This window comes from Haliotis cracherodii, unplaced genomic scaffold (genome assembly GCF_022045235.1).
Source record: "Haliotis cracherodii isolate W230 unplaced genomic scaffold, xgHalCrac1.p SCAF_30, whole genome shotgun sequence".
Lineage (NCBI taxonomy): Eukaryota > Metazoa > Mollusca > Gastropoda > Lepetellida > Haliotidae > Haliotis > Haliotis cracherodii.
Window position 1 is genome coordinate 3,440,179 of NW_027266287.1, and position 7,747 is coordinate 3,447,925.

At 37.5% G+C, this 7,747-nt stretch overlaps 1 protein-coding gene across 1 annotated transcript in view; it reads right to left on the reverse strand.

Moving 5' to 3' along the window:
- LOC139476901 (monocarboxylate transporter 12-like) overlaps positions 1–7,323 on the reverse strand; it is a 49,509-nt gene extending 42,186 nt beyond the window's left edge. Inside the window, exon 1 of the mRNA XM_071259457.1 lies at positions 7,122–7,323. The gene's annotated coding sequence lies outside the window, so the exon portion shown is untranslated. The remainder of the gene's footprint in view (positions 1–7,121) is intronic.
- Between the last annotated feature and the right edge of the window lie 424 nt (positions 7,324–7,747).

Genomic DNA, 7,747 nt, shown 5'->3' on the forward strand with positions numbered 1-7,747 from the left:
GACTGTGTTTGGTTAATCTGTCTAAGACATGAGTAAGTAATCAAGAAATCACTTATTGAGTGAGTACTATTCTATGCCACTTTTAGCAATATTCCAGCAATATCACGGTGGGGAAGACATTAATATTGTACCTATGTGGGGAATCGAACCCAGGTCTTCGGAGTGACAAGCGAACGCTTTAACCACCCGGCTACCCCACCGCCCCTCATCATTTATTGACCTTCATATGTCTGTCTTTGTCATATATATATATCACTAAAATTAACCACTATCAAATGTCATGGTTTAATCACATTTAATTAAATTTTCGCTGTGTTCACTGAAATTCCATCAATCACCTGATTTATCTCACGCCACAGTGTGTATTACTAAACCCGGAATGTTTATCAATCTCGTCATTTTTGTCTGCTTTGATATATACAACTGTTTTTGGTTAAACTATTGTAGATAAAACATGTTTTCATTGTCAAATTTAATTATAAGCATTGACTGTGTATTTTGAAAAACCCATGTGCAAACTTTTGTAAAAATCCGCTAAGCGTATTCATACAGTTTGCACATCGGTCTTTCGATTCATACTTCAATCAATCGAAAAAAATACAGTCAATCCTTATTTAAATATACAAGTGCATACAGATTTATTTATACAATTTTTGAGTTTGGGAAACAGTTTTCAATTTGGGGATCTATGTCATGCCCCTTTTGCCATGGTTACAGATTCCGAAAAGCTGTTTTTGTAAATAATTCTTCACACTAAACAACATAGATCTGTCTGATTCTGAGAGGTATTTTCTTATTGGTCAACTATGATAGCACACGTCACAAGTGTGTGAAAATAGTATTAAAATATTTCTTATTTTCTTTAAAATAGCCTTAAAAAGCCATTTTCAATTTTCACAAGCTTAAATATATTCTAAATTATTTTTCCAGAAATCATATCCTGCGAAGCTAACAATAAAATAAATCATGAGTCAAATATTATATCAGGGGTAACTTTGATCTCACAATCTCGATTTATTCTGGATATAAAACTTTTTTTTATGCATGTATTGATCTACACAGAGAGAATTTTTCGAATTTTGATCAACTAAGAGGTATGCATAACAAAATCACCATTGAAATCTCAGAAGCCAGTCTGACTAGGGACTTTTCAGAATCTTTAGCCCAACGAGAATTTTGCTAGCCATGGGCTAGCAGGCACATGGCTATTTTGCACACTAGTCACAACTGTGGATTGACAAACCCTTGCAGTTAGATAATAATCAGAATTTGTTCTTTTTTTATCCCCCAATAAGCTTATGGTATACTGCACACAAAACTATTTTCTAAACAAGAACCCACTGAAGTTGACATCTACAAAACACTGGAGGCACCTGATGAAGAGACAAGATGTAGCCCTGAAACATGTATCTATATCAATGAAGTTATCAATAATATTCCCATCTTCCCGAGGCAAGGGAGTCCAGTTTCCGCCCTTGCCAAACAAGACTGGAATTATTGATTTCTATTTTGGCTGGACTAACGAGTCTAAGCATAGTCCAATCAAAATTGTGTAACAAAATCAACCTCCCGTTCGTAAACTGCTATGCAAATTTTGGTCAATTGCAGGATTTGCAAAGCATGTGTACCTCCAACTTAGCGACAAGAGATATTTCCTTATCTTTTCATGGTGCTCAAGTAATTTCATGCACTTCACGAGGTAAAACTTGTTTTGTTATCGATCAGATTATCTTATGATAGATGGAATCTGATTGGTCAATAGGAGGGACATAGAAGGGACATAACTTGTAATAGCCAAGGTGGTGCTACGATCAAGCCACAATATTTCAGCCTAGTCCAGCAATGGTGGAAACTGGCCTTTATAGTCAGTTTACTCCCTGGGGAAGATGGAATACCCCTTCTCCTGAACACATTATCAGTAGAACTCTTTTTAAAAAAAACATGGATATCATTCTCTTTTTCCCCACTAAAGACAATGCATAAAACAACAATAATGTCATAATTAAAATTTAGTTTTTCATATTCCTATTTTAAAGACACTAAACTACAATACATACAGATCTATACATAGATATTTATACATAAAAAAAAGATTCCAGACAACCATTAACAATTAGAAAACTATGCAGAGAACATCATTACTTGATATATTTTTCGAGTTGTCTTTTGTAGAGCTGTAAAACACAACATCAAGACTTTTTCTGGAATTGTTAGAAATTTGAAGTTTTGTTTTTTCAGTTAAAACTCTATAACACACGTTTTACGAACAAAAATAACTAAAACTATGGTAAGGTAGACATTTACATCATTTCATTACTATGACAACAAGATAAGATCTTTCAAGCAGATGTTAAACAGCTGTTGAAGAACTTTTTTTATAGACCTCTAAAGTGTCACGCTTTGTTTTCCAGTAGGATTAAATCTAAAAAAACAAGGATATTCATAGCAAATATCCTTGAGATTCAGAGCTACAGATAAGCTGCGTATTTGCGTAAAATACCCCCCAAAACTATTCAAAACCCAATTACTTTCAATTAATTTGCATACAGAAACGCATGCAATAAATGAAAAACACAACTGTTTGAAAACTGCATGCGTAAATACCCAATGAAGTTTTTTCCGAAACACAATTACAAGCTAATTTACTTTCCGAGTCAAGCTAATATTTAGGACTGTTATATGCATCTAAATCATTATTTCATTTTTTGTTCGATCTCAAAATGCTTACTCCTTTTGGGAAAAACCCAATAGAGTGATGAATGGATGAGTGAAAAAATATTGGTTACCCAATGAAAAATGTAATAACCCAATTAAAATAGAAACCTTCGAGTGAAAACTCAATTGCTCAAAAGTTTTCTGGAGCTCTGGGATTGTATACAATATCGACCCGTGAAGCTTTCTACCTATGGTAGCCCAGTGAGTGAAGCACTAGACTACAGAGGCGCTGATACATGTTTGAACCATAAAAAGGTTGATAAATGATGTTTTAAGTTAGATAAAACAATTCCCCACGTGGTTTTATGATGTGGGATAAAACCTCAGGTTCATCCTGCTAAATCCTGCACCAAATGGAAACAACCATCAATGTAAACGGAAAGGGGCGACATATCATTTGAACCTTTAACAAGTGAGTGAGTTGGGTTTTATGCCGCTTCTAACAGTATTCCAGTTATATCACAGAGTGTCAGCTTAATGTTGGAGGAAAGCCCGAAGTGATGCAGGTCTCAGACGTTTACCACGTGAAAGACGTGAAACCCACAAGCACGGGTATGGTGCTGACAAACCTAGAAACATAATCGGGGCGAACCGGGATTCGAACCCACAATCATAGGTTTCTGGCCTGCCCAAGGGACGCAACTCTGCACAGCGAATCGCGGCGCCTTAGACGACTGGGCCTCCCGTGCCCCCTAGAAATTAACAATGATTGGGAGTTGTTTATTGTATGTGGTTTATATATGTGGTTTATTCTCCCCGCAGTGTTTTATTGTACAATAAACAACGACACGGGTCGATTATTTCTTATATGAGATATCAACATTATGTACAGCCTCTTTAAGGGTGTTACTGAAATGTACAAGCTTTAAAAATATTTATGAGTATTTAAATAATGATGACTCTCTGAATAGAATCCAACCTCGGCAATGTCAGACAAGTCCATTTTATGAACAGGTGGGTGAAGTTGGGTACTGTAAATTGTGAAATTTATGCATCCCTAAAAGAATGCGACCACTGGCCCCTTGCCAAAGATGCGACTCAAGTATGAGTGTGACACCCCCCTCTCAAGCATCAGTGGATTTATATATATAGAAAATGTCTTCTGTCAGGTTTACAGGAGAATCCTCACCTTAATCCAACCTTACATTAATCCAATCACTCAACAAATAGCAACGCTTATTGGCGCTGAGTAGAGTACCACCGCTTAAACAATACATTTATGCTGGCTCGTGTCGGCCTTTGACGCAGTCGCAAAGACACTGTCTTGCGTGGGTGGTGTCTGTCTGGACTTGTAGGTGTGATCCGTGATGACATGAGTGAGTAGAACTCTTGTCTTGACCCCAGGAATGCACATATGCTACCACTGCCACCATTGGAGAATGCTTCCAACCAAATATGGTTGATAACTATCTCTTAGTTCCAGAGAAGAAGACGTTTAAAGCAATTGCCCAACCCCACTCAGCCACTTGGAGGTCAGCCCCACCAATTGTACAATTTTGAATTCTCACCACCGGAGAATGCTTACAACCAAATATTAAGGGTGAAACGATACACCGATATTCCGATGTATCGCTATACTTGACCCACGGTACGATATACGATAAACGTGGGCCCATTTATCGTTACGCCACGATACGGAACGCAAATCTCAAGTACAGCGTTTCTTCGCTATTGTGCCTTTCAATAAACCGCTAACTTGGTTATAGCGCGCGGTAACGCATGGCTCCCCAAAACGTACTTACATTTTTAATAAGCTCAGGTTTTACACTGACAGATGTTTTTCCCCATCTCAAAAAACATTATCAGCTGATCACCGCAAGCACATAACACCGGAAATACCAGTCAGCAAAACCAAACTGAAGTCAATACCATCATTATACTATCTTGTTATTAAAAAGTGTTCATTGTATATCTGGACATGTGTTTGTAATATATTTTATTAATTTTATTCAAAATTTCATTTAATATTGTTTTCATTAAGTTAGGTGAAATCATGTGTGAAGAGATACAGCAACCACGGTCAGATTACCGCTTTTGAAGCATTGAAACGAACTTTAGTTGCTAAAGAATGGATACATATATTAAAAATGACATACTTTGACTCGTTAAAAGTCATACTTGTGGCAATTTGGCAAATAAATTTCAACATAACATTTTCGCAATCAAAATACCTGTCGCGGGGAAGTCCCTACGGTGACTGGTCAAATTGTTCCATACATAAATATATCCTGCAACAGCAATCACCAGTACTAAAATGCTACGCTTGTGGTTTTTATAATTTTAAATACATATAGAGTAAAAGCTGCAACTAAAGTAACACGATATTGGAATATATTATTCCTGATAAAACAATAATTTCAGATACAATTTCTTCAACCATTGCATACAAATTCTTCGAAGTTGTATCACTGGTGAAGTACATTAATTATTTTCTGGTGTTTGAACTTTGAATTGTTTTGAAGGAAAGTTAGAGAAAGTTCCACTTTGAAGCTTAACAACTTCAGTAGTCTTGTTATTATAAAATAATGTTGACTGTTCCAAAATCATGAGTTCAATCTTGACATGCTTTAAGTCTTGTTTTTGTATCATTGCGTATCGAGATACGTATCGTATTGTGACCAGAATATCGAGATGCGTATCATATCACGACTTTCCTGTATTGATGCAGCCCTACCAAATATGGTTGATATATATCTGTTAGTTCCAGAAAAGAAGTTGCTTGAAGCAATATAGCCAAATTACCCCTATTAGGCCCTGCCCCTCAGCTCCTTGGGGGATCAGACCCACCATTTGGGAAACACTTTTCAATTTGGGGATCTATCTCATGATCCTTTTGCCATGGTTACGAATTCCAAAAAGCTGTTTTTGTATTTAATTCTTCACACTTAACTGCATCAGTCTTCCTGTTTCTGGGAGGTATTTTATGATTGGTCAACTATGATAGCACACGTCAACAAGTGTGTGAAAATAGTATTAACATATTTCTTATTTTCTTTAAAATAGCCTTAAAAAGCCATTGCTTACAACCAAATATGGTTGATATATATATCTCTTAGTTCCAGAGATCGCTTGAAGCAATATAGCCAAATTACCCCTATATGGCCCCGCCCCTCAGCTCCTTGGGGGATCAGACCCACCATTTGTACAATTTTGAATCTTCACCACCTAGGGATGCTTCCAGTCAACTTCCTAAGCTCTAATTAGTGGTTCAGAAGAAGAAGTCTTTTGAATAAATTGTTGCCGTACGGATGACGGACACCACGGTATGGCATCAGCTCACCTTGGTCCTTCGGACCCGGTGAGCTAATAATGCGAGCGATGATCACTCGCATTTGTGGCATTTAATTCACACTCGTGTTAATTTCAAGATTTACAGTATTTCCGACATAATCTCACAATCCTCACGTTGATCACCTTTTCTCCTAATACTGAGCCATATCTCTCCCATATTTCGGACACTGCGTTTATCTTCATAACCCAGCTACATCTCCTCTAAAGAATAACGTCCACTGTATGACAAAGCTCCGGAAATAACATCATGATAGAACATAAACTGCTATACCGGGAAATAAACCAAGCTTTGTTCTTCATTGTTCTTTGCGAATCATGGTGGACTATCTCAGATATACCACTGAATCATGTTTAAGTCTTAATTCCCAGCGTGGTGATACTACAATTTGTATTTGAATGTTACAGGAAATGAATGTGTAGCAGGGCGTGGAGTCATCCTACAGATGACATCCTTTGGTCATGTGGACAAGGCGTCCAACCTCGGATCAGAAGGTCCGTGGTTCAAATCCCATTACCGGACTGAGAAATTTTATGGCCGCTACATTGGCACCCAACGTGGGGCTGAGCATGTTCATATTAAATTTGATCAAAATAAGCCTCAGTACCCTACTATGCGTCCCGGGACGTGCCTTCTGTTGACGGGGGAGTATGTAGCAGGGCGTGGAGTCATCCTACTGATGACATCCTTACCTTGTCAGCTTGATGACAGGGTTAACCTCTTTGGTCATGTGGACAAGGCGTCCGACCTCGGATCAGAAGGTCCGTGGTTCGAATCCCATCACGGGACTCGGAAATTTTATGGCCGCTACAAATGCATGTATTTATATGGATGCAATGATAGCGTGGTGAAAAAAATAAAATAAACAAATTGTTTGAAAATATGAGAAAGGGTTAGGAAACTTCTTACTTGTAGAGTTACGAAATTACGAAGAGTAGGAAATTTCTATTTGTACGAACTCGTTTAGATTTCGGTTACCAAATTACATACACAAGGCTTATCTATATTTGTGAAAGATAGCCTGTCAGCATACGATATTAAGTATATTTTAATAAATTCTATTCTCAATTGAATCAATGAAATTAATTAAAATATAACCAGTTCTTATATCACCTACCTGTCCTTTCAGTCTTCAACAACTACTGACCACATGTACGCAACGTACGACCGGCGACGAAAGCAAGTTCAAATTGTTTGTCTGCCAATGTCATTCTGAATTTCCAAGACATGATGCATTGCTACGTCCCATTGCATCACCTTGGACAGTAGGGCACGTGGGGACCTGTTGATCATCGCCAGTGTGTATCTTTCCATCCAAGTGGAGCGTCACACTATATCGTATTTCTTCAGAGGTCACAATGACCTGTCAAACAGGGGAGATAATCATCAATGCGCGTGCACATTGAATACCATGAGTAAATTTCACAGTTCATCGCATTCGTGGCCAAACGGGACAAAACGAATTATATTCGTTTACCTATTGAAGAATTCCATTTTAGAGTTTTAAACACGAGAACTACTTAATAAGAACCCCAACTCTTGATGTGCTGAGCACAAATAGACCGGACTTTAAAGTTTACAAGGTGCAACTAAATTTATGTTAAGCAAAAATCGCTGTAAAAGTCCCGACGCCAATAAGCCAAATAATTTAAAACAAAACCCACTTCTAAAAAGACAACTACATCCCCGTATGGCCATTAAAATATTCAAATCTCACAGAAAGTTAAGGTGTTAGGAAAATAC